We start from the raw sequence: 19,115 nt of genomic DNA on the forward strand, positions 1-19,115 counted from the left end.
AGGGACTCTGAAAAAAAATAGAAGGAAAAAAATTGCTCTGGAATTTTTGCCAAACAAATCGCGAGAAACTCAAGATGACTTCTGTCTTGTCTTGCGCCAAACGAAAAAAAAAAAAAAAAAAAAAAAAACAAGGCTGTGGTTTCCGCATCTGAAAGTGATGAAATAGACACCACCAAAGGCAAGTCTGTTGTAAATTTGGAGTAAAATGCAACCAAAGGTGGAGTAGGTTCTGTTGATTACATGTGTACATCGTGTCACCATCACGGCTTATACCCCTGTAATAGACCTAGATGCAAGATCTGTCCCATACATCCTCCCACCACCACCTACTCCAGTTCGCTAACTAACATCACCTATCCTATCAAAGGCAGGGCTACCTGTGAAACCAGTCATGTGGTCTACTAGCTAAGCTGCAACCACTGTGCTGCATTCTATGTAGGTCTGACAACCAACAAGCTGTCTGTCCGCATGAATGGCCACCAACAAACTGTGGTCAAGAAACAAGTGGACCACCCCGTTGCGGAACACGCTGCCAAACATGATATCCTTCATTTCAATGACCGCTTTACAGCCTGTGCAATATGGATCCTTCCCACCAACACCGGCTTTTCTGAATTGCTCAGGTGGGAACTTTCCCTGCAATACATCCTATGATCCTGTAACCCTCCTGGCCTCAACCTTCGTTAGTCGCTGTCCTCACGCATCCAGCCCCTTTCCTGATCCCATTCCAGCACTACATAGCCATCATTTCACTACCACACCCACTACTTTTTCTCTATATTTTTTCGATTTCTCTCTATATCTCTCCTTTACCGCTACTTCCCCCCCCCCTCTCCACTTCCCTCCTGTCCACCGCCCAACCTGCAGCACTTCACTGTCTACCATCCCCACCATAGTACCCCTCCCCATCCCTGCCCCAGCCTCCTCCTTTCCCCCATTCAGTCACCACTCTCATCGTGCACTGGTGCTGCTGATCACAGTGTGGTTTCAGTTGCCAGAGACTGCAGTCATGTGTGTGAGTTGCGTTTGCGTGCGTTCGTGCGCGCGCGCGTGTGTGTGTGTGTGTGTGTGTGTGCGCGCGCGCGTATGTGTGTCTATTGTTGACAAAGGCCATTGGCCGAAAGCTTTAAGTGTGAAAATCTTTTTGTTGTGCCTATCTGCGACTCAGCATCTCCGATATATGGTGAGGAGCAACTTTCCTTCTCATAATATTGTTGCATTCCATCCTGGATTTTCCATTGTTTGAAAATAAGTCATGTGATATTTTAGCAACGTTCCACATCAAATAGAACCAATAGTAAGCAAGAATGCTCCTTACGTCAAAAGCACAAAGCAAGACGCCAACCTGCATTTGTTGTACTCCTCAGAAGCCCATATTTGTTGGGGTTTATGTTAACGTTACATCCCGTGAATGTATGCTGCTTCTAACCACCAGAACATTGAATGCCTCGAGAAAGAATCGTTATTGGTACTATTTGTTGCAATAAAATGAGAGCAAACGTCATATTGGTGGTTAAAAAATGTCTGTATTTAATTATTTTCGCTTTATAACCACCCGTTTTACTGTAATGACCCATTGAAGATATATGAAAATGTGTCCTTCTTGTAAGGATTTGTAATAGTGATATGTCAGTTAATGACATTTCGGTGATTAAAGGCTATAGAACAAAGTAACATAAAGTACTACAGCGCTAGTAGCAGAGTTTCAGCGTAGCGCACCAAGTGGTTGACATGCCATGCTACAGAACAGAAGGTGTATCAGTAGAGTATACGTGTCCTGCAGCTAATACATTTTTTCCACCTTTGCGTTTTCTAAAAGGTTATGGGACTTGCCCATGAAATGAATAGAAATAATTTTCGTAATATTTGATGTTATTTAAATGTAAGTGCACTCTATGTCTGGAGTGAGCGTGTTCACTTTTTGTAATTTGATGTCCTTTCTGAATGGACTTTATCTTTCCTTTTTGTCTTATTGTACTTTCATGGATAGCGAATTTTTATTTAAATACACCTGAGATAGAGTGACTAGCATATGGTCAAGAAAGAAATTTTATGTTTTAAAATGAGCTGATGTAGGAATTCTACACATGTCCGTTTTCATGTACAAACCATATGGTTTGCAAATCAAATAAAAGCGACAACTGCCGCTGGAGAGCGCTGAGAGAGCAAACTCGTGTTAAACAGCTTGTTGCACATGCTGACAGTACTGTGTCTCATGATGTTAGATATCCCATCTGCATGCAGTCAATGTTAGCTGCCTTGTTGTGTCTGCCAATGGCTTTAGGTAGCACTGAGTGCTATATTCAGCACGTCAGTCAAAGCGTTAAAAAATAACCAAATCTTCTAAAAAGTATTTCTTTTCCATACATTTTTCCTACAAATACATTATGTGACGATTTTTTAACTGTCTGGAACTAGGGGACCACACAGCAGCCTTCTAAATTTATGGGGAGTAAACAGATGTGACCTCATGATCACGTGACTGAAAGTGCTGTCAGGTTGGATCTTTAGAGTATATAAGAAGCCTTAATAATCACAACTGATCAGCATTTTTTGATCATCAACATATGATAAAGTAAAGTTACTATGAACTTTGTTCAGTGGAGATCCTGTCAGAACAATGGTGGTAGTCGGCCGGCAGGTGTGGCCGTGCGGTTCTAGGCGCTTCAGTCTGGAACCGCGTGACCGCTATGGTCGCAGGCTCGAATCCTGCCTCGGGCATGGATGTGTGTGATGTCTTTAGGTTAGTTAGGTTTAAGTAGTTCTAAGTTCTAGGAGACTGATGACCTCAGAAGTTAAGTCGCATAGTGCTCAGAGCCAATGGTGGTAGTCAGTAAACATAAATCTGTATTTAAAAACGTGAAAGTCAACTCATTGCCCATGATGTGGTAATGAATTCTGTAATGGACTCCACCTCCACCACAATCCATGCATCTGAATGCATATAAGGACTTGCTTTGACAGCTAGAATTATGTTTGAGGATGTTTCTCCAGGTAGACATTTGGAAGAAGAAGTGCTTGAGGAAACACTTTGTAGATACTCAGCTTGGGTGGGGAAGCCGAATCGCAGTTGGGTACTAAAGAAACTGTCGCACATCTTGTCGGGTGACAAATAAGGAAATATATTCCTGTACAAAATCTTTATTAATTCTGGTTGTACATTTACACATGATGACATAGTGAACAGATTGCTACAACTCTGTTACACCAATTTGTTACAATACTTTTGCAACATAATGATGCTATTTTGCTATAACACTACAGTGTATGTGGATAATTTGTTACAATGTCGTGTAACCATGCTGATGTATGGGGTAATTTGTTACAGTTTTCATGTTACGTGTCAATGTATAGGGTGTATGTGTGTGAATGTGTGTGTGAATTCGTAAGGGACCTAACTGCTGAGGTCATCGATCCCTGGACTTACACACTACTTAGACTAACTTATGCTAAAAACACCACACACACCCATTCCTGAAGGAGGACTCAATCCTTCGGCGGGAGGGGAATATATAGGGTGATTCATTACAATTTTGCTAGAGCATATTGAATCTGAGGATTTTTTTAACAATGTTTAAATGCATGTATTCGTAAAATACTGAAGTCTGCTACTATTACACCTATGGTACCAAAGTCATACAAGAAGAATTTCATGACAGACTACCTATGTATATTGTCTCTCCTATCAACCTGAATGCAATCCAGTGAGTAAATTTAAGGTGTATAAAAAACAGTTATTTGGAAAGTATTGCTGTGGGGTTGATGTAGAAAAAAAGGATGACAGTATTTTAACAATGGTGATTTATTTTCCTCGTTTATCAAAGTAGATAAAATGTATAGCAACAATGTATATAAATTACCTCCAAATATACAGGGTGAACATAAATAAAACTGACAAATTGCAGAGCTGGATTCCTGACTGGAAACAGACCAAAAAAATCCTATGAACATGTGTCAGAAAAAGTACAGTGCACTTGCAATGGCAACAAATAGTCCAGGAACACAGTATAGAGCTGCTTCACATACATGTCATAACAGATTTTTAAATTGACCTCAGTCGGATGGCAGTGTCATGCAGGATACACATAATCGCACTCCGGCTTACATCATTTTGACACGCCACTTCCCTGGAACTTGTAGTAGGGTTTGTCTCAATATCCTCTTGAACTCAATCCTCCAAATATGGTGTATGCACAGTCTGCCACACCCCTGCACATTTGTCTGCCTGAAAGGACACATGACCACACGAATGCCCAAAAAGCTGCAGCAATCATACAGCCTGCAACAATCAAGGAACACATACACATGGTCAATGGAACTGTCACTCATCAGTGCCATCTATCATGACTATGATGCATTTCCGGACACATGTTCATAGGACCTTTAATCTCAATTTCCAATCAGGAATCCATCCCTGCAGTTTGTCGGTTTTATTAATGTTGACCTTGTATATAGTAATAAATAATATTTTTGCAAGTTGGAAGATGTTTTATTCCATCATACATATTTCCCAAGTGACTTTAAAGTTCATTTGATGGAGAGAAAGGGAGTCTTACAACTACAGGCACTGATTTACATGTATAACAGTATACACAGGAAGTAATCGTAATTTACAACAGAATCTGTAGGGGTTTAATGCATAAACTAGATGTTAAGCTACAGTATATGAGGGAGATAACACCACACACACAAACACACACACACACACACACACACACACACACACACACACACACACACACACATGTATACACACATATGTACACATATATAATTTGTTGTTGTTGCAGTCTTCAGTCCGAAGACTTGTTTGATGGAGCTCTCCAAGCTACGCTATCCTGTGACAGCCTCTTCATCTCCAAATAACAACTGAAACCTACATCCTTCTGAATCTGCTTACTGTATTCATCTCTTGGTCTCCCTCTATGGTTGTTACCCCCCACACTTCCCTCCACGAGTAAACTGATGATTCCCTTGTGTCTCTGAATGTTTCCTATCAACTGATCCCTTCTTTTGGTCAAGTTGTGCAACAAATTTCTTGTCTCCCCAGTTCTGTTCAGTACCTCCTCATTAGTTACTTGATCTACCCATCCAATCTTCAATATTCTCCTGGAGCACCACATTCCAAAAGCTTATATTCTGTTCATTGTCCATGTTCTATACATGGCAACACTCTGTACAAATACCTTCAGAAAAGGCTTCCTAACACTTAAATTTACATTCCATATTAACAAATTTTCTTCTTCAGAAATTCTTTTCTTGCCATTCCCAGTCTAAATTTTATACCCTCTCTACTTCAGCCATCATCAGTTACTTTGCTTCCCAAATGGCAAAACTCATCTACTACCTTAAGTGTCTCGTTTTCTAATCTAATTCCCTTAGCATCCACTGCTTTAATTCTACTACATTCTATTCCCCTTGCTGTGCTTTTGTTGATGTTCATATTATATCCTCCTTTCAAAACACTGTCTATTCTGTTCAACTGCTGGTCCAACGCCTTTGCTGTCTCTGACAGAATTACAACGACATCAACAAATCTTAAAGTTTTTATTTCTTCTCCCTCAACTTTAATTACTACTCCAAATTTTTCTTTGGTTTCGTCTACTGTTTGTTCAATGTACAGACTGAGTAACATCGGGGACGGGTTACAACACTCTGTCAATCCCTTCTGAATCACTGCTTACCTTTCATGCCTGTTGACTCTTACAACTGCTTTTTCTCCCTGTATTTTACCACTGCTACCATCAGAATTTCAAAGAGAGTATTCCAATCAACACTGTCAAAAGATTTCTCTAAGTCTACAAATGCTAAAAAAGTAAGTTTGTCTTTCCTTAACCTATCTTCTGAGTTAAGTCATAGGGCCATCCTGACATGTTCCTACATCCCTGAGGTCAGCTTCCACTAGTTCTTTCATTCTTCTGTAAAAAATCAGTGTCAGTATTTTGCAACTGTGACTTATGAAACTGATGGTTTGGTAATTTTTGCATGTCAGCAACTTTTTTTTTGGAATTAGAATTATTACATTCTTCTTGGAGTCTGAGTGTCTTCTGCCTGTCTCACACATCTTGCACACCAGATGGAAGAGTTTTGTCATGGCTGGCTCTCCTATCGCTCTCAGTAGTTCTGACAGAAAAAAGAAACTTCATGTACGATAGAGAGTGGCAAAGCTAAGGGCAGTATCTACTTACTTCATCAAAATATCAGGGGAATAAAAAATAAAGTAGATGAGCTATTAGTGAGTTTAGATGATTTCAAAAATAAAAATGAGATTGATATACTGAACACCATGTAACTGTGGTGATGGCTAGTTCAGTATAAGTGAGTATAATTTAGCATCTTACACTTGTAGATCTAGGATGGATAAGCGAGGAGTTTCCATTTTCATAAAACAAGAGTATAAATACAAAACTGTAGAAGCAAGCAAATTTTGTGTTGATCAGCACTTTGAGGATTGTGAACTTCAGCTAGATAATGTAATATTGATATTAGCAACAGTGTACAGGTCCCCAGTAGGAGACTGGGAGCTATTCATAAAAAAGTTTGACTCCCTATTATACTGTCAACCAGACAAAACGAAGAAGTTATTAATCTGTGGTGATTTCAATGTACACTTTCTAAGTCATTCTGATAGGAAAAGTGAACTAGAAGTGTTATTAACAAAATATAAATTAGAATCAGTGGTCAATTTCCCTACACATATAGCTCAAGACAGTAGGACTCTAATAGATAATGTATTTGTACAGAAAGAGGGTGTAAAACAAACACATGCTTTCCCTGTGGTATGTGGAGTGTCAGACCATGATGCACAACTGATTAACTTACAAAACCTAACAGGGTGTACAGTTCAGAAACCATTAAGTAAAAGTGTAAGGGTGCTCAACACAGTATCTATAGAGCACTTCAGAGAACGTTTAAGAAATGTTAATTGGGGAGATGTATATAATGAGCCATATGCTAGTGATAAATGCAATATATTTCTTGATAAATTTATATCCCTTTTTGAACATTGTTTGCCAAAGAAAATTACTAAATGTAACCATACACTTTTCAAAGAAACCTTGATTACTGCAGCTATTAAAGTGTCTTCAGAAAGAAAAGGAAAACTGAATGAGACAGCAAGAACTACTAAGGATCCAGAAGTAGTTTTACACTATAAAAATTATTGTAACACACTGCGAAAAGTTGTAAGGAAAACAAGAAATATGTATGTTAGAGAAGAGGCAATAAAATCAAATCAACATGGAATGTTATTAGAAGGGGGACAGAAAAGTAACCACTGGGGTATGTAGTATTACTATTAAAGAGAATGAGACCATCCTAACCAACAGTACACAAGTAGCTACAGTATTTAACAACTATTTCTGAAGTGTAGGAGAAAAAATTGGTTCAAATAGTTCAAAAGAAAAAGCCAGGCAGTACATGGAAGAGTCAGTTTTGAAAAAATTGAGTCAGATTAAGTTTCATGTAACAACCTCTTGTGAAATAAGCAAAATAATTAAATCTTTGACAAGTAAATGTTCTATTGGAGTAGATGACATCTCTAATAAGATATTAAAACAATGTGGAGCAATTACAGCTGATGTTCTGAGTCACATATGTAATGCATCACTAACTCAAGGTATTTTCCCAGACAGTTTAAAATATGCCATTGTCTGGCCTCTCTACAAAAAGGGGGATACCACAGACGTCAATAATTATCGACCAGTATCCTTGCTCACAGCATTTTCAAAAATTTTCGAGAAAATAATGTACTCAGGAGTGATTAGCCATCTCAACAGTAATGGGATACTAAGTAAATCACAGTTCGGATTTCAAAAACGCTGTTCCATGGAGACAGCAATATACAGTTTCACTATCTACAAAATATAGTCTTTAAATAGTAAAATGTCACCAATAGGAATTTTCTGCGACTTGTCAAAAGCATTTGACTGTGTGAACCATGACATTATGTTACAAAAATTAAAATTATATGGTATAAATGGAATAACATATGAGTGGTTTAAGTACTACCTACTGAACGGGAAACAAAAAGTTTCTTTACATGGGTCACGTGATTTAAATAAGTTTGCCACTTCATCTAAATGGGGTGAAATTATATTAGGTGTACCACAGGGCTCAATCATGGGTCCCCTTTGAAACATCCCCTTAGAAAAATTTATGAATGATTATGCTGATAAACTCCTTACGTTATTTGATTTTCAAACAGCTGAGCAAAACTGAACATGCACAGACATTTCTCTCTTTACTTATTCAGATCATCAATAAATTGACACACAATAATTTTAGCACAATGCAATCAATAATCCCTACAAAGGAAGGGCCCTGACTAACAATAACCTATACCTTTCATGAATCACTTACCTCACAAAAATCTTCGTTACTCGAACTACTGCAGTATAGCGAGCGCCAATACTGCCAGAAGCCAGACCCACTGCAGTCCTTGTAGAAATAATGGTATTGGTGGGTCATCAAAGATGCAGACCCAATGTAGTCCTTGTAGAGACGGCCAGCAGCCATCTGTTGAGACTGAGCTGGTGCACAATCATCGAAAAGTCTTGCGGACAATATAGCAAGTCCATAAACCACCACTTGTGCACTCACAAAGTTTTTGGAATTGTCCATAGAACCAGCAATGCTGTTAACCAGTCGCTTGCTGAATTATTAAAACACATGCAAACAATAACAGTCCCAATTTCTCACATATTGTGCATATACTATGACCAACAGAAATGTGTGCACTGAAATGAATGCTTACAAGTTACTTAATTTGATGAACTGGTGTCAATTACAATTTTATAACATGAGAATAGAATCACAAAGGTACAGAAAACAACATTAAAACCATAATAATACAGATAACATTTGTAGTAATACAGGCTTTACAAAAGAATAGAAATAAACATGTACATAGGTGTTACAGGAATTATGACATAAGTAAATAAATAAAACAATAAGAATAGTTTCCGAAACATTAATTTCACACATGAGCATTGAAACAGAACAGAATTAATAATGCCTAAACATCTTTACATAGAAAATTAACATATATAAGAAAAATTCTACAATATAACTCTTATCAGATAAACACATAAAGACAGGACGAACACAAATACACAATGGTGCACAAACACATAGCGGAATAACACAAAATGAAAGGACAGGGTTTGTTTTACTGCAGTATTTTGCAAACAAAACTTTCTTTACTTCTTGGCGATCTCCCTTCATTCATCATTATTCTCAAAAAGTCCTATCTATATCTGTTGTCCCTAAACCCTTCTGTCTTGTTCATATCCTCTTTCAAAATAATTATTCTTCTTTGTAAACTACTCATTTTGGCCCAAATCTTTTTCATATAACTTCTCAATGCATTTCTTCCAATTCATCACAACTCATTCTCTTATATAGCCTACCCCCTCTTAAGCTAACTTAAATCTACTGAGCTCCGATGCATAAACAAAGGGACGAGGCAATGCAACAGCACAAAACAATTAACACAAAAAGCAATGACAAAAAATGCAAATTGGCAAGGCAAGCAGCAGTATAGCTAAATTAGCAAAGCAAATGTAACATTACAACTAATATGAGCCAATGTGCAGCAACAAGAAAAGTAAATCAGTAGTAAAACTGGCTTAACAAAAGGTAAAATTCAGTACGACAGTGCCTGACAAACAGCAGCAGCAAATGCAATAATTTATACCTAAGCATGACAAAGCTCAAGCAGAAAAAATATTACAGTAAAGATGGCCATGTCTAATACCTATGTCAAATCTTAACTCTAGAGTGATGCATCACGATACCTTACTCTAACAGACAAGTTACCAAATTGTTAAAAAATTATTTATGCAATTCCTGTGAAAGGAAATGTCTATTTGTGTTCCCTTTTCTTGAAAGAAAGTAGATCATAAAATTATTGTTTAATGGATCATTAGACAGAAAATATTTACATTAGTACATCTATTAAACTTTATTTTTACCAATGCTGCAGTGCAGCTACAAACTAGATATCAAACAACATAGGCAAATATATATACAAAGCAAAGCATGAAGCATCATTCACTAGCCATATGGCATTTCATAAGGCAGTAAAAAAATCTTTAAACTAGAAAGACAGTAGTCATAATCAGGTATATAGACAAAATATTTCTCATCATTTCATCAGGTATTTCAGTAAATATCAGAAAGTATGATCTCAAAATTGTAATCATATGTTTCAAGTATGAGTGTGTCTTCTGTGAAACGCTTTCTCAAAGCAATGTTAATAGCGAGGTTAATGGTCTTTCCTTTTTTTTGTTGTGCCTCTGAAAGGTACAGCTTTTTTTTCCAGGTGACTGTCACATAGCTTGGCGCCTACAGCACATTAAGTCAAGGTCACTTAGCTTTCTTACCGATATATTTACGAGAGCAGTTTGTGCTACAGCGACAGTCTCATATAAAAAATTTCACAGGTCGAGAATTTGCGTTACAAATGTATATAAACAAAATCCTATAAATATAACAGTGTCCAAAAAATTTTCGTTGGCATTGTGATACATTCACACATGCATACCACATTTCATAATCCTTAAAGTATGATTCTTCGTTTCCGACATCCTTTTTCGCAAATCAGAGTCCCTAACCACTACTCATTATTCCATACCTTATTACACATATACATATTCGTCGACACTTCTTCAATATTTCATCATAATAAATATGTAGCATAATGAAATTCCTCATATAGCATCAGCTTATTGATCATAAACATACCTCAACAGCACAATTACACATCGTTATCGTAACAATAACATCATAACACCTCAGTCAAATTTCAAAAACGTCGTAGCTTTCTGCAATAATTTCAAAACGTTAAAAAAAAATTCTCTGCTCATTTCAATAGTGTCAACTACCTCAAACGTACTTTATAAATTATGATCCCATACCAAATACATCATTCAAAGCTCTCATAGTATCACAATGGCTCCGAAAAAATATGAACAGTTAACAAAGTACAGACAAAATACAATTTAATAAGTGTGAAGTTATCCAGCTGTGTATTTACGTAAACATCTGTCACTGATGTAGAAAAAAAATGTTTGTGTCTCTCAGTTAAATGATGAGATAGCTGTGTAATGTAAGCATTAGAGAAATATGGTACCGATGTTTTAAAGTTGTATAAGCAAATACCATGTTAGCTAGGGCTCCTTGTGCTTGCCACACACATGGTACCGAAAGTAAGCGTGTATCCCCCTGAGGATTAATGTAAATATACCCTCAGGTGTTATAGAGTACAGCAATGGAATGAAATGTATCACGGAAAACTTTGTACCTTTGTAATTCAAAAATCTTTAAAAATAGATGTTTTAAGTACAAAATTAATCACTCAAATACGTGTACTGCAGCGCTAAACTGTGTGTGTTGTTGTAAGATAATCTCTGTCATTACGTAAGGGTAAAAAATGTGCCAAGTGTCGTAATTATCGTCGTCTGCAAGCAAAGTTCTGTAGAAGTTAATGTACTTACCTCGTAATAAACAAAGTGAAATGCTATGTGTATATATATCGTAGTTATTACGTACATTACCGTGATCAAGAAAGTACTATACTGTAACGTATTGTTGTGCTACGAAAAAGGTTGTCTCATTGTAGCTATACCACAAAAGTTACTACTAAAATATGTTTTACTTTCCAGAAGAATTCAGAAAAACTGTACGGATATAAAACAGATACACTGCAAAAGCAACAATGTAACTTGTGTCACACATTAGTAGTGTCATGATATAATCATGTAGCTGTCAAATAAACTAACCACTGTGTCATCTGGTATCTCCCAGAAAGCACTTTAAATCTATAATGTGTTTTCAAGTAAACCAAAATGTTGCATTGAAATCTCATTAGCAGTACTGGTTTATGGTCTAAGTATGTAAGCCTTGTAGTCATTACGTAATTGTGCAACTAATAAGCAAGAATGTACACACACAATAACACTGTGTCGTCTGTTCACTATAACAATGCATTTGTAATTACTGTCTAAATAAGTTCCCTAGGTTCTTGACTGGATAGTTAATTTTAAAACATAGTTGCATGTTAACAATTTCTAAGTGTGACAAAGCGTACTAGTAACGTGAAGTGAAAGATTTTAGTGCAAAGACTAAGTTAAAAAACAGATTATCTCTCAATAAACGGTTTTACATGTGAAATGTAGTCTAAACCATTACTCATCCTAGTACTCAGAGTTTCAACTTGAACACAATTATCATGCGGTATACGTCGGTAAAGAATACTGGAATTTTTCTCAAGGTTAGCTTATGTTATTTTTCTCAAGCCCAGCCGGCGCACGTGGCTGCCTGGGGTGCGAGTCATTGTCTGTCTCTTTGTTGGAGCGCATCGTTATTAGGATTAGCAGACCTAACTTCTACAAATTCAGCTTGTTGAGAGGGCCCTGCCCTGTTTGAATCTCGCCAGTTCTGATGAAATTCAGATCTATCGTTATGTTTATATCCTCTGTCGTCATGTCGGTAATTCCTGTAATTTCTTTCTTGTGGGTCATGTGGTGGAGAATTTCTCCATGAGTCGTAACTGTGCGCTGAACTGTTGCGTCTGAAGTTATTCTGTCTCCCTTGATAATAATTATTTTGGTTCCAATAATGTCTGTTTCTCAGATTGTCTCTGTCATATTCATTACTACGGAAATGCGATCTTTCTCTGTAATTATTTTCACTCTGCCAGCGGTTGTCACACGGGTAGTATCTGTTCTCTTCATCGCGGAATTGTGAAGGATGTGGCCTGTAATTGTTGTGTTCCTGTTTTCGCGTACCACGATTGCCAGTGTCAATATCCAATTCTTGTAACAGTCCCTGAAAAGCTTCAATCTCGTCTTTGCAACTTCCTGCCAAAATAATACGTCGTAAATGTTCAGGCAATTTGATTAACCAAATGTGGATGAGTTCTCAGGGGCTGTATGGGTTTGACAGATACTGATTCTTATGCAACATGTCTTCAAAATATTTCACAAGACTGGAAAATTCAGATTGTTCGAAATGTTTCGTCATAATGATGCTATGTTTTACGCAATATTGAGTAGCTCGAGACCAATATGCTGAGAGGAATGCATGATAAAATTCTTCTTCACTGTGATAATCGTGAATGACCAATCGCATTCTTACAGCTTGTTCATTCTCTGGGTGTCCACACATAAATTCTGATCTGTGCTCCAGTGACCAGTTGGGAGGAAAAAAATGAGAGAATTGGTGAAGCCACGCTTGTGGATGCATGTCGTTGACAGGGTTCTTAAATGTTTTGAATTTACGTGTAGTAATGAACAGCTTATAGTCAAAGTCATCGTGACGCGCGAGTCGCATATCGGTCATTGTTACGTCGCGTCGGCGGTTCCATCTCAAAATTCGGTGCACCATGCCAATTTCTTTCATAATTTCCGAAATGCACTGTGCTATTATTTTGTGGCTTTTCCGTATTTCAAAGTCCCTCTTCCCGTGTTGGAGCGCGAATCTCCTCTGAAATATGTAATTCTTGTATTACCTGTGCCAACTGATCTTGTACTTCCTGGATTTCCCTTTTGTACTGTGTATTAATTTGATTCTGGTTTTGTTTGAATTTCCTAATTTGTTCATACTCTTCTGTGTCATTAAAGACTACCGGTCTTGTGTCATTCAGATTATCATCTACCTTCATAGATAAATTATGTAGCTGATCCGAAAGTTCAACTACTTTCTCTGATAATGAACTAATTTCCTCCATGTGTCTTTCTGAACCAAGTTTCAGAGTGTCCATTTGTGTTGGAAACGTATCTACTGTTTCCTTTAAGTTTTCCTGAGTTTTTGCAGGTTGCGTAACCGAATCGGTAGATGCAACTGAGTCAATTTGAGCTTGCAAGGTGTCATGATTTTCATGAACAATAGTTTGCAGTTCCTTTATGGCTGCTTCGTGATTCTGTAGTGCATTTTCATGACGCGAAAAAATAGGTTGAAAATGCTGACAAATTTGTGTTTTTACGTCATTACAGACTTTTTGACATTTCGATTCGATTTTAAGTAACTCAGTTAAATCATTACGAGTTTGTTCAAGCGTTTGCTCAATTGTGTTTAACTTTTGAAGATTTTGTTCCATTGTGTCTAACTTGTGTAGCTGTTGCTGTGTTCATTCCTGATTTTGTTCCATTCGTTGCATGAATTGCAATAAGAATGTATTAGTGTCTCGAACTTGTTCCTTTGTTCTTATCGGCAGTGCATAACAGGCAACATTCACATATTGAAAGGCAGAAAATGTGTATTGACTTGATTGAGAAACGGGCAATGACGCAAAACCTGAATCTGCAGTAATTGCAAAATTTTGTCCTGTCATTTCGGATTCCTGAGGCGAGCTGTTGCCGACCGATCGATGGACAATGTTTCCCTGTTCACTAATTGTTTCACTGTCTACACCATTATTTGCCGCCTGCTCCATTTCCCTATGCACAATTACCAAATAAATACTCTGAATGCCTGTTAATGCATTACACGGTGGTGCTGATAAGCTACGCTCGTCGTCACTATCATTTCTCAATTTACTTTAGAGCCTAGTGTTACGTTTTTCACATGCAATAATTATCACGTATTTCACGCGATAATAAGACAAGCACAATTTGAAGAGCAAAAACAAGAAAACACATTAACATAGCACTGAAAATAATATCTAGTTAATCGCAAGCGCAGCTGCGAAATATTTGGTGCAAATCTACATGCATGCCACATCTGTTTTATTGTACAACAATGAAAAACTACAACTACAAAGAAGATTCTCTCTACAATTACGCGCTAGCAATAAATAATACAATAACCTGTATCTTTCATGAATCACTTACCTCACAAAAATCTTCGTTACTCGAACTACTGCAATATAGCGTGCACCAATACTGCCAGCTAAATAAAAGATTCTAACTACTGAAGTCACTAACTACTGATATGCATAGTTAGCAAATGAAATATTTTGATAGAGAACAAACAATGTATTTACCTTAATAGTGTTCAAAAGTCATAATATATATATCAGTTCATAACATCCAGTCTTACAATTTTACTGTCTCTGATGGACACACGTCCAGATCATCCGCTCTCAAAACTCCGCCATCTCCCTCCCCACATCCACCACTGCTGGTGGCTCACCTCCAACTGCCAACACTACAATAGCGAATATTACAACAATGCCAATCAGCCACAGACTGCACACAGCACAGCCAGTAATTTTCACTTACACCTTCTGTTCTTGATATATGTGAACAACCTATCTTCTTATCTGAAACAAGAAGCTGAAGTACACTGTTTTCTGATGATACAAGCATAATTATTAATCCAGTAAAAGAAACTCCAATTGAAAATTATACAAATAAGATCTTTGCAAAAGTCATTAATTGGTTGTCTGCAAATGGTCTTGCTTTAAACTTTGAAAAAAGACAGTAAATCCAATTTTCTGCTGAAAAAAATACTGTTCCTTCAATAAATATAAGACATCAACAGAAGTCAATAGACAGGGTAGAGCATACTAAGTTTTTGGGTGTACATATCTTAACTGGAAAATTCATATTATGGATCTTCTAAAGCGAGTAGGTTCAGCAACTTTTGCAATCAGAATAATTGCCAATTTTGAGGCTATAGAAATTAGTAAGCTAACATACTTTGCATGCTTTCACTTTTGATGTCATACGGAATAATATTTTGGGGGAACTCAACATATAGACAAAAAGTATTCACTGCTCAAAAGAAAATGGTTAGAATAATGTGTGAGGTTCATAGTCGCACATTTTGTAGGCACCTTTTTAAAAGATTGGGAATTCTTACAACAGCCTCACAGTACATTTACTCACTAATGAAATTTGTTCTCAGCAACGTGGACCAGTTTAAAAACAACAGTGATATTCATGACTGTAACACCAGAAGAAAAGAAAGACTTACACTATCCTTTCTCAATCCATCTTTGGCACAGAAAGGGGTAAAACATTCTGCTATAAAATTCTTTGACAAATTACCAGATGAAATAAAATGTCTGACAGATAGCAGTAATAGCTTCAAAAATAAATTGTAATCATATCTCCTTGACAACTCCTTCTATACCACAGATGAATTCTTGAATAGGAATAAATAAATCTATTAATATAGTATATGCATGTTGTACCATTGAAAGGAATGGGGTAAATAACGGAAATATTTACCTTAACACTGTACTGTATATATATATATATATATATATTAAAAATCTTGTATCATATATGCATTTCTTGTGCACTTGACATGTTCCACATCATAACAGCTTCCGTACCATGATATTGATCAATGGAACATGTGACCAACTAACTAACTATAACTAACTAACGAACTGTCTATCACACGAGCATTGTTTTGACTTAGATTTTTCAGAGCTCTGTCAAATTCTTCTCGCAGTATCATATCTCCCATCTCATCTTCATCTATGTTCATTTCACTTTCTACAATATTGCCTTCAAGTTCATCTCTCTTGTATAGACACTCTATATACTCCTTCCACCTTTCAGCTTTCCCTTCTTTGCTTAAGACTCTTATTCCATACGATCTCTTGATAATCATTCATCTGATTTTCTTTTCCACAATGGTCTCTTTAATTTTCCTATAAGCAGTGTCTATCTTCTCCCTAGTGAAATATGCTTCTAAATCCTTACATTTGTCCTGTACCATACCTGCATAGACAATTGTGCACCTCCTATCAATCTCATTTTTTAGATGTTTATATTCTGTTTCCCTGCTTCATTTGCTGCATTTTTCAAATTTTCTTCTTTCATCAATTAAATTCAATATCTCTCGTGTTACCCAAGGATTTCTACTACATCATGCCTTTTTACCTTCCGATGCTCAGCTGCCTTCACTATTTCATCTCTTGAAGATACCCATTCATCTTCTACTGTATTCATTTCTCTTCTTCTAATCAGTTGTTGCCTAATGCTCCTTCTGGAACTCTGACCAAGCTCTGGTTCTGTCGACTTATCCAGCTCCCACAACTCTATAGTTGACAACTAATAAATTGTGGTCAGAGTGCACATCAGCCCCTGGAAACATCTTAAAATTTAAAATCTGGTTCCTAAAATTCTGTTTAACCATTATATTACAAATCTGAAATATTCCAGTGTCTCCAGGTCTCTTCCATGTGTATAACCTTCCTTTGCGATTCTTTAACCAAGTGTTAGCGACGATTAATTTACACTCTGTGCAAAATTCTTCCAGGTGGCTCCCTCTTTCATTCCTTTCCCCCAGTCCACATTCACCTACTATTTTTCCTTCTCTTCCTTTTCCCACTATCGAATTCCAGTCCCCTGCAAAATTAAATTTTTGTCTCCTTAAACTATCTTAATAATATCTTTTATTTCATCCTACGTTTCTTCAATCTCTTCATCGCTTCATCTTGGATACTATAATTCGTTCATTATGCTGTTCATAGTAGCTTACCTGCATTCCTATTTTCTTTTCCATTATTAAACCTACTGCTACATTACCCCTATTTGACTTTGTATTTATAATCCTGTATCCACCTGTCCAGAAGTCCTGTTCCTCCTGTCATTGAACTTCACTAATTCCCACTATATTGAACTTCAACCCACCCATTTTTCCCTTTTAAATTTTCTAACCTACCTGCCCAATTAAGTGATCTAACATTCCACACTCTGACCCATAGAATGCCAGTTTGTTTCTCCTGATGACGACATTCTATTGAGTAGTCCCCTCCCAGGGATCCAAATGGGGGACTATTTCACCTCTGGAATATTTTACCCAAGAGGAACCATCATCATTTAACCGTACAGTGAGCTGTGTACGATTGGGAAAAATTGTGGCCGTGGTTTCCTCTGGGCGTCAGCCGTTCACTGTACCAGCATAGTAAGCCCGTTTCGGTCGATGTTACAAGGCCATATCAGTCAATCATCCAGACTGTTGTCCCTGCAAGTATTGAATAGGCTGATGCCCCTCTTCAGGAACCACATTTTTGTCTGGCCTCGCAGCAGATGCCCCTCAATTGTGATTGCACCTACGCTACAGATATCTTTATTGCTAAGGCACACAAGCCATCCCACTGATGGAAAGGTTCATGATTCATGGACTTTAACAGAGTGAATAAAAATGACCTTCTCTCTCTCTCTGAACTATTTTACATTGGACCAAACCTCACTACAAGTGAAAACAATCTGGTTAAAAATTTAATAAATGTCAAAACTGTTTGTTGATACCGAATTTATTACGCCAAAAATGCTATTATTGTAGCTGAAACAGGTTTCCAACATCACAGCACATGAAGAAAGGTGAAGTGCAGTACTGTGTCAACATGGAAGGAATAACACTCCCATCACTTGCTGGAGCATTGTTGAAATCCCTCACAGTCTAACGTTGTTCTGATGCTGTTCTTGAGATAACAGCTTTGTCCGCTTTCTGAAGATTTGTTTGAAGTTTCATACTAGTTGCATCTTTGTTCTGACAAATGTTATCTGCAAATAATATCACAAAATTTTACTTTTGCAAGAATCTCAAACACTTGGAAAACCACATTGTATGTTCAACCCATTATGGTGTGTCTCTCCCCAACCTTACAAGGGTGAAGCCCCTGGAGTCTCGACCACAGGTGTTGCAGGAGTTCTTGTCGCTAGCTTAACCTTACACATTGGCTTCTCACTTTCTGCATCCTTAGGGATGAACACCAGTATGGTATCTTCTGATGCAGCATCTTCTGCTGTGGTTAATGTCAGGTTGGGACTTGGTATTCTTTGGAATCATCACTGCTTATGCAGCATTGCTGAGTGTGATGAGCAGCCCTTACAGGTCTTACAGGTGATCGGAAAGAGGGATGGGTGTGAACCACAAGGGTCCATCCTGGTGTGTGTTGCCCTATTCAACCCTACAGAAGTGTCCCAAATCGCTAGTGACGCAAGAGAGCGCGGAGGAAGAGATATGGCCTACAGTACGTGGGGTGCTTCAGCATTAGCAGGCCCCTGACACTGAAGTCTCCTAACACAGATTGCGTTATTCCCATTTGGGAAGTCTGCAGTAAGATGTGGAATCTGTGAGTTGATGACTATTCATGACTTTTACTTTCTAATGCACTAGTGTGTGAGCTGATGTTCTCATTGAAGCTT

Source organism: Schistocerca serialis, chromosome 4, assembly GCF_023864345.2.
Source record: "Schistocerca serialis cubense isolate TAMUIC-IGC-003099 chromosome 4, iqSchSeri2.2, whole genome shotgun sequence".
NCBI classification, from domain to species: domain Eukaryota; kingdom Metazoa; phylum Arthropoda; class Insecta; order Orthoptera; family Acrididae; genus Schistocerca; species Schistocerca serialis.